General features: G+C 58.1%; 1 protein-coding gene across 6 annotated transcripts in view; it reads left to right on the plus strand.

Moving 5' to 3' along the window:
- Septin9 (septin 9) overlaps nt 1–18,923 on the plus strand; it is a 165,952-nt gene that overhangs the window by 124,093 nt on the left and 22,936 nt on the right. The window contains exon 1 of one of the 6 annotated variants that reach the window (XM_010618481.3): nt 10,289–10,405. The exons of 4 other annotated variants lie outside the window; for them this stretch is intronic. The gene's annotated coding sequence lies outside the window, so the exon portion shown is untranslated. Of the gene's footprint in view, nt 1–10,288; nt 10,406–10,637; nt 10,712–18,923 lie in introns of those variants that run through there. One more of the 6 variants, XM_010618480.3, reaches the window with a different exon arrangement.

Genomic DNA, 18,923 nt, shown 5'->3' on the forward strand with positions numbered 1-18,923 from the left:
AAAGGCGTTAACACGAGATGGCGCAGCCGGGCCGTGGGTGCCTTGGCTCTGGTCTTTGACCATCTCGTGGGTCGGTGTCTGTGTCTGGTGGCTGTGCCAGGTGTGTCAGGGCAGCCTGGGGCACACTGTGGTATGGGAACATTTGCAGTGAGCCTCTTAGGGGGTCTCCCGTCCTACGCCTATGAAATCTCATCCGGGCTGCTGTGGCAGGGAGCAGGCTAGGAACCCTGCAGAACTGAGCCAGAGTGCCTCAGACTTAAAACCGGGGTGCATTCCGGCCCCAGCGGAGCACAGGAAGGGCTAGCGGATCCCACTTCCTGCCGGCAGCCAGCTTTCCCAGGGAAGGGGAGGAACAGAGAGGCCTTATCTGCAGAGGAAGGGGCGGGCAGCGGACCAGAGGGCTCCGCACAGGCACCTCTGCGTGTCGAATTCCAGCAACTTCTGCAGGCCAGCTGTTCAGAGCTCAGCCAGAAGGCGGAGGGAGGGTTTCCAGGGAGCAAGAGGATGGGATGAATGTGGGATTCATTACTGGGATTTGGCAGAGCGAAGAGCCTTGCTTTCTCCCCTGAGATGGGGCAGGGGCGGAGTTCTGGAGCCTGGGAGGCCTGGCCTGGAGCCAGCAGGGGCCTGGGTCCGGTAGGGAGGGGTTGTCAGGCCAGCGCCTCCCTCCCCTCAGCTTGAGTGGGGGAAGGGGCCCCACTTCCTCTTTTGCCTTTGCCTCCCGCCCTCCTTTCCCTCCTTCCCCACCCCTGGGCTGAAATCTGCAATTCTCCTCCCCGCTTCTGGTCCCTACTGCGGGAATGCCCTGGCCTTGGTGGCCCCTGCCACCCACGACCTCCTGCTTAGCTGGAGGCCATGGTAGAGGTGGGCAGGAAACAGCTTCCAGACAAGCAGCCTGGTCTTGGGCACCGGTGAGACCCACTGACACTCCTGCAGGGAGAGCCGACCGCCTCTCCCGTGAAACGTCAGAGAAGTGCGCCCTGAACTCCTCTGATACCTAGAATGACCCCAAGGAGCCAGGTGCTGTGATGCCTGCACTCTGGGGGGCTGAGGCAGGAAGACTGCAAATGTAAGCCCAGCCTGGGAAATTTAGCAACTTAGACCCTGTCTCAAAATAAAAATTTAAAAAACAGGCTGAGGCTATAGCTCAGTGCGAAGGCCCTGGTCAATTCATAGTACTGAAGAAAAAACCGTTCCCGAGCATTTCTTAGACAGAGATGTGAGCAGGCTCAGGAAGCCTTGTTTGGGGCCTGGGAGCAAGTGGAGGGTGCAGGAGCAGGGTGCCCAGTAAATCTTAGCCTCACAAAGGTCACGGAGGTCATCCGGAGGAGAGAAGAGGTCCACAGAGGCAGAGTGACCACGCCGTGGTCCTTGTCTGCCCCATCCTCTTGCTCCATGGTGGCTGGGTTGCTCTGGGATCTTCCCCAGGGCCCTCCTGAGGTCATCGGTGATACGGAGCCCCCAGCTTGTGCTGAATGTACACTGAAGGAAGACCCCAAGATACCTGCTTGCAGTGTGGTGTGGGAGCGGGGGGTGGGGGTGAGCTACCCAGTCCCAGCCCCTTTTGAAATTTTTATTTTGAGTCGAGGTCTCACTAAGTCCATAAATTGCTTAGATGGAATCAGGACTTGGGATCCTCCTGCCTCAGCCTCCCAGACTGCTGGGATTACAGGGCTGTGTCCCCATACCTGGCTTTATCTTAGATTCTGCATCTCCTCCATGACACTAAGATCAGAGCAGTCGGGGCTTGGGTCTATGAGGCACCCATGTCCCCGTACCTGGGGTCTCTCAGAACCGAAGGTGTTTGAAGCCACCTGGCTCTTGTTTCTACTTGCACATTGTTGTAAGATATTCATGGTATTTCACGTTGTTATTGTACTTTTTAAAGAGAACTTGCCCAGTTCTCTTTAAAACTCCGCTGTTACTGTTTTCCAGCACAGATCTGTGCAGCTCGTGGGCAGGGAGCAGTTTCCGCTTATTCCTCTTCTCACTTCTAACTCCGAGCCAGCCGCTCCCTTCCTCCCGGCTGCCTGCGCCCACACCCTCTGCCTCGCCTTGCCAGCCTGAAAGCACGAGGCAGCTGCTGTGTGGGTCCTCTGCCGGGCGGTGCCAGTCTCTTCGTGTATCCCTCTCCCCCTTTCACAGATGAGAAAACTCCAAGAGCTTAAGAAACTTGCCAGGGCTGGGTTGTAGCTCGGTGGTAGAGCACTCACCTGGCATGTGCGAGGCACTGAGCTCCGTCTGCAGGAGAGAGAGATGGGGTGGGGGGGCTTTGCCCATTATTTAGCTGCTCAATGCAGGATCCTACTTGAGCTCCAGCTGCCTGTCTGGATGGAAGGGCAAGTTGGGGGGTACAGCCTGTGACCCTGGGGGAGTGCCACAGAGGACACAGTAGCCCTGCCAGGAGGGTCTGGCACCGAGTGTCTGGGTCTATGAAGTGGACGAGGGCGAGGGAACGAGTGTCCCTGCCTCTGATGTCCTGCAGTCCAACAGTCCTTCTATCCAGGTCTGGGGGAGGGGAGGGAGCTGGGCTGGGCCTGTTCAGGATCCAGATCCAACTTGGTATTTCGCTTGCCATGGTAACGGATTGACTGATGTGCTCTGTGTTTGTGCCGAGGGCAGGGTGCTACGGGCGCCCACACTGCGAGAGGGGGTCCAAGGCTGGCGGCGGAAGTCCCCTGTGGGCTGCCCAAGCACAGAGCCCTCAGTCCTGAGGGCTGAGATGCTCCAGCCCCTACGCTAGGGGAAACCACAGGTCTATGAGGCGGTGGCCCAAGCAGGCCAGGCCTCACCTGCTCAGAGGCTTCACCTGGTTTCCAAAGCACTTTTATTTACCTCATGATCCTCCCCAGAATACCCCCGGGGAGGGCAGGAATTGTGAGCAGCCACAGAGCAGGTGGCTTCCTTGTCCTCGGTTGCCAGGCAAGTAAACTGAGTGAGCTCAGGATAGTCACAGCTGCTCTCCCTGGCCACTCGTACATTTATCCACAGATCTCATTGCCTTTTGTACCCCAGGGCAGGCCAAGACTGCTTTTTTTTTTTTCCTTCCAGACTAGTCTTGCTAAGTCACTAAGTTGCCCAGGCTGGGCTTGAACTTGTTATCCTCCTGCCTCAGCCTCCCAGCATTACATGCATGCATCAGCATGTTCAGCTTGCTCTTTCAGTTTTTAAAAATAGGCATGATCTCAGACAGAGAACACCAGGTGTGTCTAACGGGAGACACCCGCCAGTGCCAGCACCTCCACTCCCACCCCCTTGCTGCTCTCAGCCTTGGCGGTGTTATTCCCAGCATGCCTTGCAGTTGGCTGTGGAGCTGCCGCTGAGGTAGCACACTCTGTTTTGCATGCTGTAAAACTACACAGCTAGCGTCGTGTTGGGTATGAGCTCCCTTCTGAGACTCACATTTTATGTCTGTGAGTTTGACATTCATCGACAGCAGTTCCTGGGGTTCTGGGTTACCCATTTTCCTTGCTGGGTGCTGATCATTGGTTTCACTTCTTGCTGGATGTTGGGATTATCTTTAGAGGTTCTTTTGCCTTTGTAATTAATGCTGCCTTGACTATTCTTTTGCCCCCCCCCCAGGGATTTAGATTTAAAATAATACTAGATGACATATGGCTGTCTAGGTAAGGCCTCCTACCTACGGGGCTGCCACCCCTACCACCAGCCTGGGTCCGGAGAAGCCGTCTTTATCAGGTGTTTGGCCTGGAGCAAGGGCAGAGAGATCAACCTGCAGGGCCAACTCAGCGTTTCCCAAGCTGTGTTCTCTGAGGGACCTCTGATGGGCATCAGAAAGGAGAAGGGTTCCACAGACAGACATGTTTGGGAAACAGCTACAGATCATTATTTCAGAGACTACACGAGACTTTTTCGAAACTCATACTGTGAAATTTAATATATCTAGAGTACTGACCTATTTTTAATTATTCCAGAGGGGGATCGTAGAGGGTAGCAGTTGTGGAAGTTACTCAGCTCTGGAAACCTTTAGGTGGGGACGTTCTGGGGGCGGGTGCTGCCCTGCTTTAGCAAGACTGAGAAAGCGAAGTCAAGATCGGCAGCCTAGGTGGGGAAGGTGAGGCACTTCAGGGCAGATGGGAGCGTTTTCATGGACACTGGGGGAGAAAACCTTTCCCCCAAACCCTTAGGTTCAGTACATGGGGCCCTGTGAACTAATCAGAAGTAAAGAAGGCAGATCAGCAAGAGAAGAGACACATTTGATGACACACGTGGACGTTCGCAGAAAAATGACTCAAGGGGAGTTGGACTTTGGGGCCCGTATCGCCGTCCTAGCAGAGGAGGAGGAAGGGGAGGACAGGAGTTGCAGGAACACAGATGATTCTTCAGCAAAATCAGTGGGCCCCGAGGACTGACGAGAATGAGACGCCGTGTGGCGGTGCCTGGTGGGTATGGAGGGGACTCTGCTCTCTCCCAGGAGCTCTGGGCTGGCAGCCCCTGACAGCTGAGGTCCTTTGGGTGCAGTGGGCTCTGCAGATGGGAGACCCTTGACACTTCTGCTTCTGCCCGCAATAACTGCTGTGCCAGTATTGGGCCGGGCTGGGGTTCGGTGGTAGAACATGCAAGGCCTTGGGTTCCGCCCCTGGCACTGCGTAAACCCCACGTATCTGCCACTGTGGTGGGCAGGACCCCCGGCTTGTGGTCTTCGTCCTTTCCTGTGTCCACCCAGCTGTCACATTTCAACATGACCCTGGCACACTTCAGGAGCACGCACGCGTGTGTATGTGTGTGTGTGTGTGTGTGTGCGCGTGCGTGTGTGCTGAAGAACTGTCATCTTCACCAAATCTATTTCTAGAAGCCAAACAAATATCATGCCCTATCTGCTTGCCACCTCTGCCGCCCTGGGTCTGGGGGCTTCCGCTCCTCTGAACAGCAGTTGGGTTGACTGAAAATCCAACATCAACTTGCCCAGGGGGTATTTGGTCCTAGGCTTCGTGTGAGAAGGCAAGGGAGGCGCCCTCCCTCCCTCTCCACTGCCACGAAGCCACCAGGATGTGGCTTGTCTTTGTTGTTGAAGTCAAGGGGGCACTGAGCATTTTGTGGTGAGTGTTTGCAGCCCCATGGCTGAGGAGTTGCTGATGGGAGATGGTGTGGGCCGGGGCTGGGGCTAGGGTGGAAGGCAGGGTGTAGGGTCCCCTAATCCCCGGTCTACACAGTGCTAGTAATAGAGCTGGCTTTAGAGAGTGCAGTAACACTCGGGTGAGCTAGATTCGCATAATTTAGCAGGTACACTGTTGATATAATGATAGCTTTTCGAGAAGAAATGTAAAAGGTCCCTGGAGGGGAAGCTGCTTGCCAGTGGTGGGGTGAGATGGCACTAGGTGAGCATTCCTTCTCGGGAAGTGGGGCTGGCTGGCTGTGTCCCTCCTCTCTGAGACAGTGGCAAGTTCCGCCGGCACCAGTGACTCTGCGGGCGGTGGTCCACTGTGATGGAGACGTAGGGCAGGCTTCCTGGAGTCAGTGACGTCTACTGGAGTGGGTTGTGGGTTTGGGGGACTACGGGGCCTCCCGGCTGAAGGGTGCAAGGTCCTTCGAACAGAGGGGCAGCCGAGGTGGAACGTGGGTTGGCCAAGCGGGAAGGGTCACTCAGGAGGGAGGAAAGAGGAAGTGGGCGTAGACAGAGGGCAGATGCAGCCCTCCGGGCCAGTGGCTTAGGCCACCACCAGCCTTACAGGGAGCCATGACTTGAAGCTCTGGGAAGAAACAGTGCCGGGATCAGGCCAGCTGGGCTGCTGGGTTGAGTTGGCAGGGGAGGGGAGGAGCCGGCGGGGCTTCTTGCTGGTTAGCAAAAGATGGGCTGAGCTAGGAATGGGGGTGGGGAGGACGTCACCCAAAGAGACCAGAGGTGTGGAGACTCCCAGTGCCATGTCTTTGCATTAAGGAAGCGGGGAGGAGTCGGGTGTGACGGAGGAGGCTGGGCAGGCTTCCAGAAGGGGAGTTCCTGCCAGTGCTGCCCTGGGGCTCAGAGGGTGGAGCCAGGAGTCTCCCCAGACCCCTCTGGATGTGAAGACAAGGAACTGGAAGAAAGATGCCACCAAATGTGACAAAGCAACCAGCCCCAGGCAAGCCTCTGCTCTGTCACCAAGAGAAGCTCCTGCTCCCCTCCAGGTGTGGCTTCTATGCAGGACACTTGGGGACTCCGGGCACACATGGGTGCAGATGACACGGGTCCGTGTGCACAGCCCTTCCTGTCCCCAGCACAGGAACCACGAGAGTGTTGCCTGGGGGATGGAGGGGAGTTGGCAGGAGGTGAGCTTTGGGCCCACAGCCGCTGAGGACAGGGTCGGGGAGGGTGTGCGTATGTGTGTGCGTACGTGTATGTGTGTGGAGTGGTCTCCCTCCCCACTTTCTGCCGATGGTGCTGTGTGCGGTGGCCTGTGAGTGTCCCGCACTTCCTGCAGGTGTCAGCCTTTGCGATTGTGCAGTGCTGCTGTCCTTGGTGGCTCATTGAGCAGTGGAAGCCATGACTGTCCCTCCTCCTGGGGTCTCCCAGAGTGGCCCAGGAAGGGCAGGGTGCTGCTCCCAGGCAGGGGGACACATGGCGCAGACCCTGAGGGGACCTGTCACCTGCTGCACACCGATCTGGTGCCCAGCAGAAGGGAGCATGGGGTGGGGGGTTCCTTAGTGTTGGTGGGTGTGGCTCAGGCTCAGTATCCCTAAAGCAACGGGCTTAGGAGATCAGATTCAGACCCGATGGGGGCCGGAAGGGGTCCCAGTCCCCAGCTTTGGCTGCCAAGTGTTAAGCAGTGTACCTGCCAGCTCGGCCCTTGTGTTCACTTCCTGTTGCTACTGCTGCAATGAATTAGCACAAACAGTGGCTCAAAGCGACAGAAGTTTATTCTCCTACATTTCTGAAGGCCTGGGCTCCTCCGTCCTGCTGGACTATCTTCAGGCTGTGGGCAAGGTCAGTTCTTGGCTCTTCCAGAACCGTAGTGGACGCTATGTTCCTTGGCTTGTGGCCACAGCAGTCCTGACTCCGCCTCTGTCATCTAGTGGCCACCATCTCTGGTCCAGTCTCCTTCTGCCTCCCTGTCATCAGGACATGTGAAACTCTTTGTCTTTTATGTTTTTGCTTTGTTCTTGTTTGTTCTTTGAGATAAGGGTCTCCCATGCAGTTCAGGCTGGCCTTGAACTCCTGCCTCAGCCTCCCAACTGCTGGGATTACAGGCGCACACCACCACGCCCAGCCAAACTCTTTCTTTTGAATACATCTTTTGGTGTGAAACACACAGACCATATCCTGTGCCGTCTGTGCAGGGTACCCAGTGTCGTGCACCCAGAGCCTCTCCTCACCCCACAATGGAAACCCGGGTCCATTAAGCAGCTCTTCTGTCTGGTCCCCGGCCTTGGCAGCCACCCATCTGCTCTGTCTCTATGAATTCTTTTCTTTTAAGTGCGATTTGAAGTGACTTTAAGATAAATAAACACCAGCATGATGAGTGAGCTGCTGGAAGGGAATACACACAGCGGAAGCCAGTGCGTAGATGCCTCGGTCTCCGGAAGGGCAGGGGTCGAGGTAGCCTGGGTGGCGTCACCCTGTCTTCTCCTTCTTTCTTGGAGTGAGCTGGTTAGTACATGGAATGGCCAGGAAAGGGATGATCAGCACTCAGAGGAGTTGGTGTCTTTGCATACTGTGGACCTGGCCATAGGTCTAGCAATTTATTTTATTTTATTTTTTATTTATTTATTTTGAGACAAGGTATCACTACATAGTACAGGCTGTCTTGAACTCACTGTGGAGCCTTGCACTCACGGTGATCCTCCTGCCTCAGCCCCCTGAGTGCTGAGACTACAGGTGTGGGCCACCATACCTGGATTTAATTTATTAAGAGGCTATGAGAGGGCCAGGGTTTTAGCTCAGTGGCGCTGCACCTGCCTTGCAGGCACGAGGTCCTGAATTCAATCCCTGGTACCAAAAAAAAAAAAAAAAAAAAAAACGGCTATGAGACATGCACGCCTGTAATCCCAGCACTCTGGGAAGTTGAGGCAGGATTGGGCAAGTTTGAGCCCAGCCTGGGCAAGCTAGCCTCAGCCTCAAAATAAAAAGTAAAAAGAGCTGAGGCTGTAGCTCAGTGTGGAGGCCCAGAGTTCAGGGTCCCTAGTATGAGGGGAGATGGAGACAGAGAGGCGCTGCTCTTTCGGACTCTGGAACCTGGGAGAAATGTCCCCAGGCACAGCACGCTGGTGTGGGCCACAGTGGCCTCGACGATGCCTTACTGTCGATGCCTCTGTTTCACTGAGCCTGGTCCTGAATGTGGCCCGTGGACGTGGAACTGGGTGACCTGGGGCCATCCAAGTCAGTGGCTCTCCAGGGACCTGGGCAGTCCTGGACCAAATGGGCCTGCCTGGAGCCTTCCTCTCCCCCACGGCTTCCAGCTGGCTGTGGCTGTTGCGCATGGAAATGTGGCTGCTCCAAACTGTGAGGTGCCTGAAGGTAAAGTCTGAACATCTTCGTGTGTGTGGAAAGGAAAAGGAATGTGAAGGGAGTCCATGGTTCTTAGGCTGATTACACGTATTGGTACTATTTTGCTCCTTTGGTTAAATAAAATACAAAATTTGACATATATCAAAATTAATGTCACTTGATCCTCCTCACGTTTTTAATGTGACAGCTAGGGAGCTTAGGGTGGCACCCCAGGCTTGCGTTCAGTGTCTGCCAGTGGGGCACCTCGCAGGTTTAGGCTACTTCCTGCAGTGTGTTGAGTGGCAGAGACACATACCACCAACCCCAGTGCGGAGGACAGATGTCCTGTGTGGGGCCCCGTTCCAGACAGCCTGGGGTTTCCCCTCGAGTGTCCTGGAGACCCTCGCTTGCAGGGAGAGTGAGCTGCAAGAGGAGCTTGAGGACCAGGCTGCCCCTCCCCATCAGGTACCAAAAGGAGGAGGGCGGGAGCGGATTGGGCTTGGAGCACCTGCGGCTGCTGGATGAGGCCTGGTAACCCTCAGGGAGTGGCCTGCGGAGACAGAAAGCTGGGGTGCAGAAAGAGGCCGGAGTCCAAGAGCAGCAGGTTCAGAGGGGAGCCCCAGGGAGGGAGGGGGCCAGCAGGGCAGGACAGGAGTCCCTTCCGTCGTCCTTTCTGCGGGTTCTTGGCACAGAACCTGTCAGGCCTGATGACAAGGGTGGGCAGTGGGCAGTGGAGGACAGGCCCCAGGGGCCACCTTCTTGGAGGAAAGGGAAGCCAGCCTCTTGAGGGGCTGCTGTTTCTGGTCTGGATGTGCATGTTCCATTAGTTCCTCGATTGGGGCTGATGGGGCCCATTTCACAGACGGGGAAGGCCAGGTTCCAAAACTGTCCAGTGCCTGGAAGGGGGCCTTGAATTCTGGAGTTTGGCTGGCGGGTGGGTGCTGAGGCCCTGACCTCCAGATGATCGGGGAAAGCCCTGGGAGCATCTGGGGGTGGTGTGGCTTTGGCGGTAGGCAGGAGGGTGGCTATTACTTGGGGACGCAGACTGAGGCCCTAAGGCACTCTTCTCTGAAGTCCTCAAAGGCTCCTTTCCACTTGCCCCAACTGAACCTCCCAAAGCAGCCCCGCCCCGGCACCGCTAGTGTGGGAGCTGGCCTGGGGCCACCTTGGCTGAGCCTGTGCCTGGGAGTGACTCACTCGGGTCAAAGGCCGGGTCAGAGGCCAGGGCACCAGGATAGGTCTGGCAGATCCCAGCACCCTGGGCCCAGCCCCAGCAGGGCCCACTCCCCACTCCAGGGAGCCCCTTACCCACCCAACGCAGGGCGCGGGGCGTGGGGAGAGGAGGAGACTCCCTGACTCACTGCCCAGACCCAGAGAAGTGAGGCGAGGAGCAGGAGCCAGATGAGAATCTGAGCCCAGAGGCTCTTAGAACAGAGCTCAAGGTGAGAGGTCACCACCCCAGCCCCTGCCCTCCCTCCTGCCCTGTGCTCGGCCAGCAGCTCACATCGGCTCAGGGCTGTGCTCCGCCCTCAGCTGCCCAAGAGCCTGGGGCACTGGCTGGGGCTGTGGCTCTGGAGGCTGTCAGTTGGAGCCTCGGGGGTGGCCGGAGGGGCGGTGCTCAGCATGGCACAAACGCTGGCAAGTGCAGGCCCCGCAGTGGCTCCCCGTAGATCATCTTCCCCAGGGACCGAGTGAGTTGCTTTCATTTTGGGGTGCCTGGGAGCGGCTCCTTGAAGCTCCCATGTGCCTGCAGCCCGTGTCCCTCTCCCCGCCCCCTGCACCCCTCGCCCTGCCCCCTGCAGCGGCAGCTCCGGGCGAGCCTCCCTCGGCGGCGGGAAGCCTGGGGCACTGGCTGGGGCTGTGGCTCTGGAGGCTGTCAGTTGGAGCCTCGGGGGTGGCCGGAGGGGCGGTGCTCAGCATGGCACAAACGCTGGCAAGTGCAGGCCCCGCAGTGGCTCCCCGTAGATCATCTTCCCCAGGGACCGAGTGAGTTGCTTTCATTTTGGGGTGCCTGGGAGCGGCTCCTTGAAGCTCCCATGTGCCTGCAGCCCGTGTCCCTCTCCCCGCCCCCTGCACCCCTCGCCCTGCCCCCTGCAGCGGCAGCTCCGGACGAGCCTCCCTCGGCGGCGGGCTGGTGTCTCGGGCCCTCCTACCTCTGCCCTGCGTTCTGGGAGGTTCCTTGTTCCGCGGCCACAAAGCCCCTTTGATCCTCTGCTGGGCTCTGAGCCATGTGACCCGGTGGGCGGGCCGCGGTTCTCCGGCGTCCAGCGCAGCCCGACTCTCAGCTGCTGGGTGAGTCTGTGCTCTTTGTTCTCCCAGCCTCGCACCGCTTGTTCCGGGGGCCTTCAGGTGACTTGGCCACCGGGGGGCCCCTGACGGCCATGGTGGCGGAGCTGAGAGCCGCGCCACCCTTGGCCCGGACCTTGAGCCCGCAGGACCGCCGGGGTCCTGGGAGAGGGGGGCGGCAGGGAGCTTGATCTCCACGCGGGGACCAGATTTTCGGTCGCCAGATAGAAGAAAAGGGCTTTGTGTGGTCACAGCTCTTGCTTTATAAATATTTGGCCAACTCTGCGGAGTGCTTATGCTCTCCTCCTGTCTGGAGAGTCTTGGATCGTGCTCCCCTTGGAGAGGGGCTTCCCTGCCTTCCAGGGGGCCGGGAGGAAGGTAAATCGGCCACCACTTCTCCCTCCACGCACCTTCTCCGGCTTGGAAGGTGGGGGTAGTCTGCGCTGACCGCAGCTGTCGGGGGTCCCAGTGCCCACACTGCCCTGGGGGTCTGGGCCCCTGGGACATCTGGGAAGTGCAGGACCATAGCAGGCGCGGGCAAGGCAGAGGGTGTTGCTGGGAGGGGTGGGGGCTGGAATGCGTTTGCTCCGCTGGAGAATGCACTGTGGGGGCGTCTGGTCTCGCAGCCCCTGTCCAAGAGCCAGGGACCAGGAAGCAGCTCGTTAGGGGCTTTGCAGCCAAGCTGAGATGCTGGGGCTCCCTGGACTCAGATCCCACAGCCACGTGAAGTGTGGTCCTCGCAGCTCAGCAGGAAGGAGCTGGGGCGTTGCTATCTGCTTTTCGACTTTGTCCCAAGTGTCCTCTGGGGACTGACTCAGCGTCCAGGCTGCTGCACCTCATGCCTGTCCCTTCTCTCTTTTCTGATGGGAAAACTGCGGGCGTGCTGGTCAGAGGTCTCGGGAGCATCCCTCTGCTTCCCGGAGAGAGGTGTGAAATTCCTTTCCTCTAAGAGAAATGTGCCACCCGGAAGCTAGCTGCTGAGCAGTGGGTTTCCTGCACATCCGTTCCCGGCTGTGGGGACAGTGCTTGCTGGACCAAGTTGGGATTCGATTTGGGTCCTTTGTGGAAAAACCTGTTGAAGAGAGGTGGGGAAAGCTCCCTAGTACTGCTGTTTCCCCCTTGTTCGTGTGGCTTTACCTGGACACTTAACACAAGTGTTACACTCTGTGACCAGCCCTCCCAGGCAGCTGCGGGGCTCCTTTTCAGGAAGCAGGAGGAAGGGACTTGTACCGTGAGCATCCAGGGTGGCCAGCTCCATCCCAGTCCTCTTTGGAAAGGTGTGGCCTGTTTCTGTTTTTGCATCTGTTTTGGGCAGATTGCTGTGGAAGTGGCATTTTGTGCAGTTTATCCTTCTAGACATCTGTCTCCGAGGACCTGAGTTGTGGTTGGCCTCCGGCCGCCCTGTCCTTGTCATTTCTGTGCTGGGGCCCTTGCAACACTGTTGCATTTTCTGGGCTGTGTTCTTGTGTCCACAGACCCTGTTCCTATGCACTGACGGTGTGGCAGTGGGACCAGCTTGGCCGACCCACTGTGCTGACTGCAGGGCATTCCAAGATGGAGGGGCCAGGCTCCCACCCTCCAGGAACTCTGCTCTCACGGGAAGGCGGCCACAGGGTCACAAGGCCAAGCACAGCAAGCCCGTGGCTGGCCCTATTACCCTGTGTCAAAAACGGTCTTCCTCGGGGCCTGTGGAGCCCTCCTGTGAGCACTGAGCTGAGGGGCTCCCAGGACCCTCTGGGCAGGAGCCCCCACCCACTGGACCCCCAGGTTGCCCGCTGACTTCCCTCCCTGCCCCCTCTGCTGCTGCCACCACGTCCTCCTCAGCTTCCTGTTTCGTCAGCGCTGATCAGAGCCGCTCGGGTGAGATAGGGCAGCTCCACAGCGGTGCCATGCCTTCACCAGAAGATGGTCCCAGGAGGGCCCCCCGCCAGCCCGGGCAGCGCCCAGAATCCTGCAGTGTCGCGGGTCTCAAGACTCCTGTGAGAAGCCTGTCACCAGGGCTCGGCTCTCATTCCCCGCCGACCTGTGCAGATCAGTCTTGTGCTGTCTTTCCCACACCACCCCGGAAGTCTCTGAACTTCCTCCCTCCCTCCCGACTGCGAGGGTGGGAAGAACGCCTTTATCGTAACTCAAGAGGGCCAAGGATGAGCCCAGTGCCCACTCCTGGGTGGCTGCAGCGGCTCCCCTGCCCCTCTTGGCATCCCTCTCCTTCACCGGGACTGGTGATACCCACTGGGCTTCATTCAGGCAGAAGCCTGGGCTGATGGCCCAGAGGGTCCCGTTTCCCACCGCCCTGTGTGTGGGGAAGAAGACTCGTCCGGCAGCAGTTGGCTGGCTCTCCTTCCCATACTTCATCCTTCCAGCGCCAAGCCGGTGCCTGGGACAGGCAGGGACCTGTTCTCAGAGTCTCTGGAGCCTAAGGAAGCGTTCTCAGGGAGGCTTCTGAGGGTGGCGGCTGTGCACCAAAGCACCAAGGCTCTGCAAGTCTGTTTTATGACGACTTGGCAGGGAAGGCGCAGGTCTAATTACAGGCCGATGAGGGGCTCCTGCCCGCACCTGGGGACCTGCACCTGGGGACTGTGGGTGGCTCCGGAACCTTCTGTGCCAAGATCACGCCCTGCCTGGCTCCTCACCCAGGGGTGGTCTCTCCTGCTTTGTCCCCTCACCCACCCTAGGATTCATATCCACCAGGTGTACTGAGAGGTGGGGATGTTGTGCTTCATTCCAGCTTTCTGCAGGGGCCTGAGCTGCTTCCCTCCTCATCCGGGCACCACAGGGCAGGGGTCTTGATCTGCTGCAGGAGCTGGTACCTGGGGGAGGGCCAGGCTTTGGGTTTGTTGGGGGACTGGGTGCAGTTCTGCAAGGTGACTCGTGATGACCCGTCTGTCCTCTCCCTTCCCAGCCTAAATGCGATCTGCGAATGTTTTAACTCGGTCATTAAATGGCCACATCGGTCCCTGTGGTCGTGGGACACTCGTGTCCTTGCCTTGGCGCCCTTGTCCTTGCCTTGCCTGTGTCCCCAGTTGAATGTGCACAGATCTCCCCCTCCCCCAGATGTCTATCCCTTCCCTTATCTCCAGGCCTGTTCCAGGTGCCTGTCACCACTGGCAGAGGAGATAAGACTTGGAGCATGCAAGGCCAGGCAGGGAAGGAGAGAGGTTTTCCTGGCTGTGGCGCTGGCTTCACTTCCACTGCAAGGGCTGTCTTTGGTCGTCAGCTCCAGGGAAGCCTCCACCGTGGCATTCTGGAGTCTGTCCATCTGTCTCCCTAGAACTCGTGTAGGGATGGCGATTTATTGATCTCTGTGTTCATCTCCTGGCCTCCTGCTGGCTCAGTTAATGGTTGAATGAATGACAGTCAGCATTGTGAAACTCAGATGTTTCACCTTTTTTTTTTTTTTAAATGGTGATACTAGGAGTCGAACCCACGGCCTTGGGACTGAGCTAGATCCCCAGCCCTGTATATTTTCAAGACCAAGTTCTCAGTAAGTTGCTAAGTTGCCCTGGCTGGGTTCGAACTTGCCATTCTCCCACCTCAGTCTCCTAGAGTGCTAGGATTAGCCGCTGGGCCCAGCAGGTGTTCTTTTATCCACATATGTTTTGCTTGTCTTAGCCTGAGGTCTTTCTTCATGGAGGGCTTTTAAGAGAAAGGGTCCAAAATTAACATTTATTGTCTGAGGACCCAGCTCAGTGGTAGAGACCTTCCCTAATGCGCCCGAGGCCCTGGGTTCCATCTCCAGCACTAGAAAAGGAAGGGAGGGAGGGAAAAGAACACATTTCTCTGATGATTTGAATGCATTCGGTCCAAGGACAGGGATTGGACCCAATGACCTCCTCATCCCCAGGACCCCCGTGGGGGGTCTGCAGAATAGGAGCGGTGTCTTTTGTGTGTGGTTCGCTGAGGCCGGGGAAACGCCATCCGCTGCAGGTGTCACTAGTGGGCCCTGGGGCTGATGGGCTGGAGAGTGGCCCCCTGAGACCTGTGGGATGAGGTCCGGACCCCAGGCCAGCACAGATGCATCCCAGTGAGCAGCGAGGATGGGGTGTTCGCTTGCACCTGCTGTGAGGTGGGAAGGTGAAAGTGAGGGTCAGGGTGAGAGGGCCCTGGGGCCTGAGGTCAGTGGGCTGTTGCTGGAGCCCTGGCTTCTGCGGATCGCCAGCCGTCAGAGTCCTCCAGAGTGGACCCCACTGATTTGGTGAGAAAAACAGCCAAGTGGAGCCACCGTGGACGGCCTGGTGCCAGCGGTTCTGAGCTCAGTGTTTGGGGCTTTCGGCTCCTCTGCATGTCCTTGAGAGCTTGGGAACCGGAGAGACCCAGCTTCAAGCCCCCCAGGCCCTTGAGTGGCCGGTCACTTCCCCAAGAGAGGCCAGGAAAGAGAAAGAGGAAATCGCACCCAGCTCCCAGGGCCTTGTGTAGATGGGCACCCGGGCACGGATCGCCTGCCCACATCCGTAGAGCTGTGGTGCTCCCTTGGCTGTACCTGAGAGCTCCACATCCCAACCGGCTGGGCCTCCACGGCCTTGCGGGGCTCCCAGGTGGGGGCCCCAGACCCCATCGTGCTTCCTCCTTGAGGGGTGACTTAGATGCCCCCCAGGAAGGTGAATTCCACATTTGACGCCAGGCATGGCAGCGTCTTCTCTGGAGAGCACATGGGGGAGTAGAAAAGGCAGCCCCTCATCCTGCAGCCATGGGACCCGAGGTCCCTGTGACCCGGCAGCCTGTACCTTCCCTGCCTGAGGCTCCCTCTGACCCTCAAGTCTTACCTCCCCCTCTGACAGCAGTGGAGGCCAAGGCAGAGAGATGCACGTTTCCATCAAGGAGTGTCATTCACCCTGACTTTGCCTCATGGGGCAAAGGGCAAGTTTTTAAAACTTGTTTTCCTTCAGGTTCACAGGTAGTTGTTTAAAAAGTGGGAAAATAGGGCTGGGGATGCAGCTCAGTGGTTCCGCTGCCTGCCTCCCAAGCACAAGGTCCTGAGTTTGATCCCTGGTACCAAAAAAAAAGCAAACAAAACCCCCCAAAAAGTGGGCAGATAAACTGAGGCTATAGCTTAGTGGTAGAGTGCGTGTAGTCACGAGCCTAGCAGGTGTGTGAGGCCTGGGTTTCCATTTCAGCAACACACATGCACAGGCACATGCACACACGCACGGCAGATGTGATGCTAACCCCAGCTACTTAGGAGGCTGAGGCAGAAGGACCGCAAGTTCAAGCCCAGTCTGGGCAGTTCATGGGGCCTGCCCCGCTCACTTGGCCCTCCTCAGGGCTCCCCTGGGAATGCACACTGGGCTTGGACGGTTGTCCCCATTGGGCAGATGAGAGAGCTGAGGCAAGTAGTGACGTCACTGTCCAATGTCCTGTTAAGAAAGCGCCTTCTGTACCTTCCGCTCTCAGAGCACACAGAAGGCTGGTGATGCATCATGTATTAGAGACCGTGAGGGTTCAGCTGACTCACTGGTCCACTTTGGCTCCAGGCCACTCTTGGCCAAAGCCACTGAAGTACAGGGCCCCCACAGCCCTCTTTAGGGCCAGGGTGAAGGGGCCAATTGTGTTTCCCTGTGTCCCCACAAGAGGCCTGGGAAGGTGCCCCAGGCCCACCAAGTGGCAGAAGCTGCAGCTGTCTGCTCCTGTGTGCAGGAGTGGTAGGAGCTCCTGTCTGCAGCTGGCCGGGATGGTGTCCCCTGCAGTGTGGAAACCACATGCCAGTCACCTCAAGACATCCCTTTCCTTGCACTCTGCTTGCTCAGTGGGCCTGGACTGTGGCCCCCACAGGCCAAATGGTGGGGGCCCCGGTGGGACAGAGGAGGCTGTGCCAGGGGGACCCACACACTCAGCCCTTGTTCTGCTACTTGCCTGCTGAGCCCCCCACTCCTGTCCCCCTAGCACCCCAAGGGGCTGCAGATCTTTGCCGGCAGAAATGAGGGCAGCTGAATACCCGAGTCAGAGTGTCTGGCTGAGGTCTGGCACCCCAGGAAGAGGGAGACCCGGAAGTTGGGAGAAGGGGGAGCCCCAGGTGGTACTGATGAAGGTTTCTGCAGAGGACAGGACAGGGAGACCGGGAAAAGAGGCACCTTCAGACTGGCTACTGGGGGGCCCAGGGACCACCTCTGTGGATAGGCACGGCGGTGCGGCGTGACTGCCCCAGCATCTTCTGCTGTTATTCTGCTGGCTCCGAGGTGACCTTGTTGGGGACATGGTATGTGCAGTGACTCGGGAGGTGGTTGTGGCAGTTTCGTTCGAGGCACGCCAGCTGCCTGGGTCCCTACCCCTCAGATGCTCTCTTTTCCTGGGAGCCAAGTTTTCTGCCTGCATATTAGACACCAGTGGCTGTCGGCAGCCAGTCCCTTCAGAGTGCGGACATGCTGATGCCCAGTCTGTCACAGGCTTCATCTGCTAAGTCCCAGCTGTGGGCTGGGTGGGGTACAAGGCAGCGACACGGTATAAGACAGACCTTCCAGAAGCTTCCGGCCAGTGGGGCCACAGTGCCTGGGCGGCAGTAGGATAGGTGACCCAGGACCCGTGGGCATGTATGTGTAGGAAGGCAGAGATGCGGAAAGGCTTCCTGGCTTAGCAGCGAGCGGAGGCCTCTTTGGGCTCTGGAGACCCAGGAGGACAACTCGGGGGCCCCAGGAGCAGCGGGGACCGCGGGAGGCGTGGGCCAGGGTCCTGGAAGTGGAGCCTGGTGTGTTGGTGCAGTTCGGGCCCAGGGGCAGTGAGGGGAAGGTCAGGAGTGGCTCCTGCTTGCTGTGTCACTGGCCCCCGAGTGTGTGTCACCCCTGCACTGCCCTTCCAGCCCATGCTTCCTGCTGCCCTGGGAACAGCAAGGCCACATGGCACAAAGCTCTCAGCGGCCCTTTCCCAACCTCCCAGATGTCACAGCTGCTTCTCCCTCCTCCTCCCTTCCAGGGTGCACTGTGCCCTGGGCTTCCCAGCTCCGGCTCCTCTGTGTTCATTCTTTCATTTCCCCACTAACTCACAGAGTCATTCAGCAAGGTTCTGGGGCATCTGGGAGGTGGTACTGAGATTCTGAGGTGCACCACGATGGTGAGGCAGAGGGTGCCTCAGTTTCCTGGTGCAGGCGGAGGAGTGGGACTGTAGGGCCGGAGTAGGTGGGGATGAGGGAGGCCCCACTCTGGCCGGGAGGCACTTGGAATTCACACCCTGGGGCACTTGGAGACCTAAGACCTCAGCTGTCATTAAGTCCTGAGCAACTCCCGGGCCCTGACAGGCGGGGCTGTAACATTCTCTGGCAGAAGCTATTAGGGTTCAGGGTGTGGGGACCAGCCAGAGGGCCTCTTCTGGACCCAGGAGGTCCCTCTCCTGAACAAAGACTACGCCTTTCTTGCCAGGCCTGGGCAGAGGCTCCCGTCCCTGTGGGGACTGCAAGCCTGGTCTTTCAGTGCTGCTGCTGGCCCTGAAGTCCCGGAAATGGGGTGCTGAGGGGGGTGTCTGGGGCCGGGGCAGACTGTCCCTTCTTGACCCTCCTGCCTGCCTTTGGAGCTTTCCACTTTCTGCCCGTGTTTTTATTGCCAAACTTCTGCTTTCAAGGTGAGGTTAGTGGCTTTCCCTCTTTACTTAAAAGGGTCACCAGGGTCCCCTTTAAAATCCACAGTGACACCTTTGTGACCGAGGCAGGAGCAGGGATCAGGAATAGGGTGCCTGAGAAATTCCTGGTGAAAGATCCCCACTTCCTGTATACCCGCAGGCTGCAGAATTGAAGGAAGAGGCTCCTGAGGGTTGATTCCATCTGGGTCACAGCCACAGCCAGGCCCAGGCAGCAGTGCTCCTGGGGGCGAGGGACCGAGTGTGCAGACTGAGGCTGGGGACCAGTGGCAGTGGTCAAGGACGACACAGTCCCTGCCCTGGGAGAGTGCACACAGCCATCAACTGTTTGTCCCTATTGTTTTTAGTAATAGCTTCACCCTGGTCTAATTCACCGTCATGACACTGAAAGCATACGCTCTCCAGCCAGGCCCCGTGGTGTGTGCCTGTAACCTCAGCCCTTGGAAGGCTGAGGCAGGAGACTGGCAAATTCAAAGCCAGTCTGGGTGACGTGGTGAGTTCCAGTTCAATTTGGACTACATAGTTAGACCCTGTTTCAAAACAAAACAAAAAAACTGAGGGCCAGGGACTTAGCTCAGCAGTGCCATCACCTGCCTCCCAAGCACAAGGACCTGAGTTTGATCCCTGGTATTGGCGGGGGAACAGAATAAACAACTGT

This window comes from Fukomys damarensis, unplaced genomic scaffold, assembly GCF_012274545.1.
Source record: "Fukomys damarensis isolate Sample0158 unplaced genomic scaffold, DMR_v1.0_HiC HiC_scaffold_23, whole genome shotgun sequence".
NCBI lineage: Eukaryota > Metazoa > Chordata > Mammalia > Rodentia > Bathyergidae > Fukomys > Fukomys damarensis.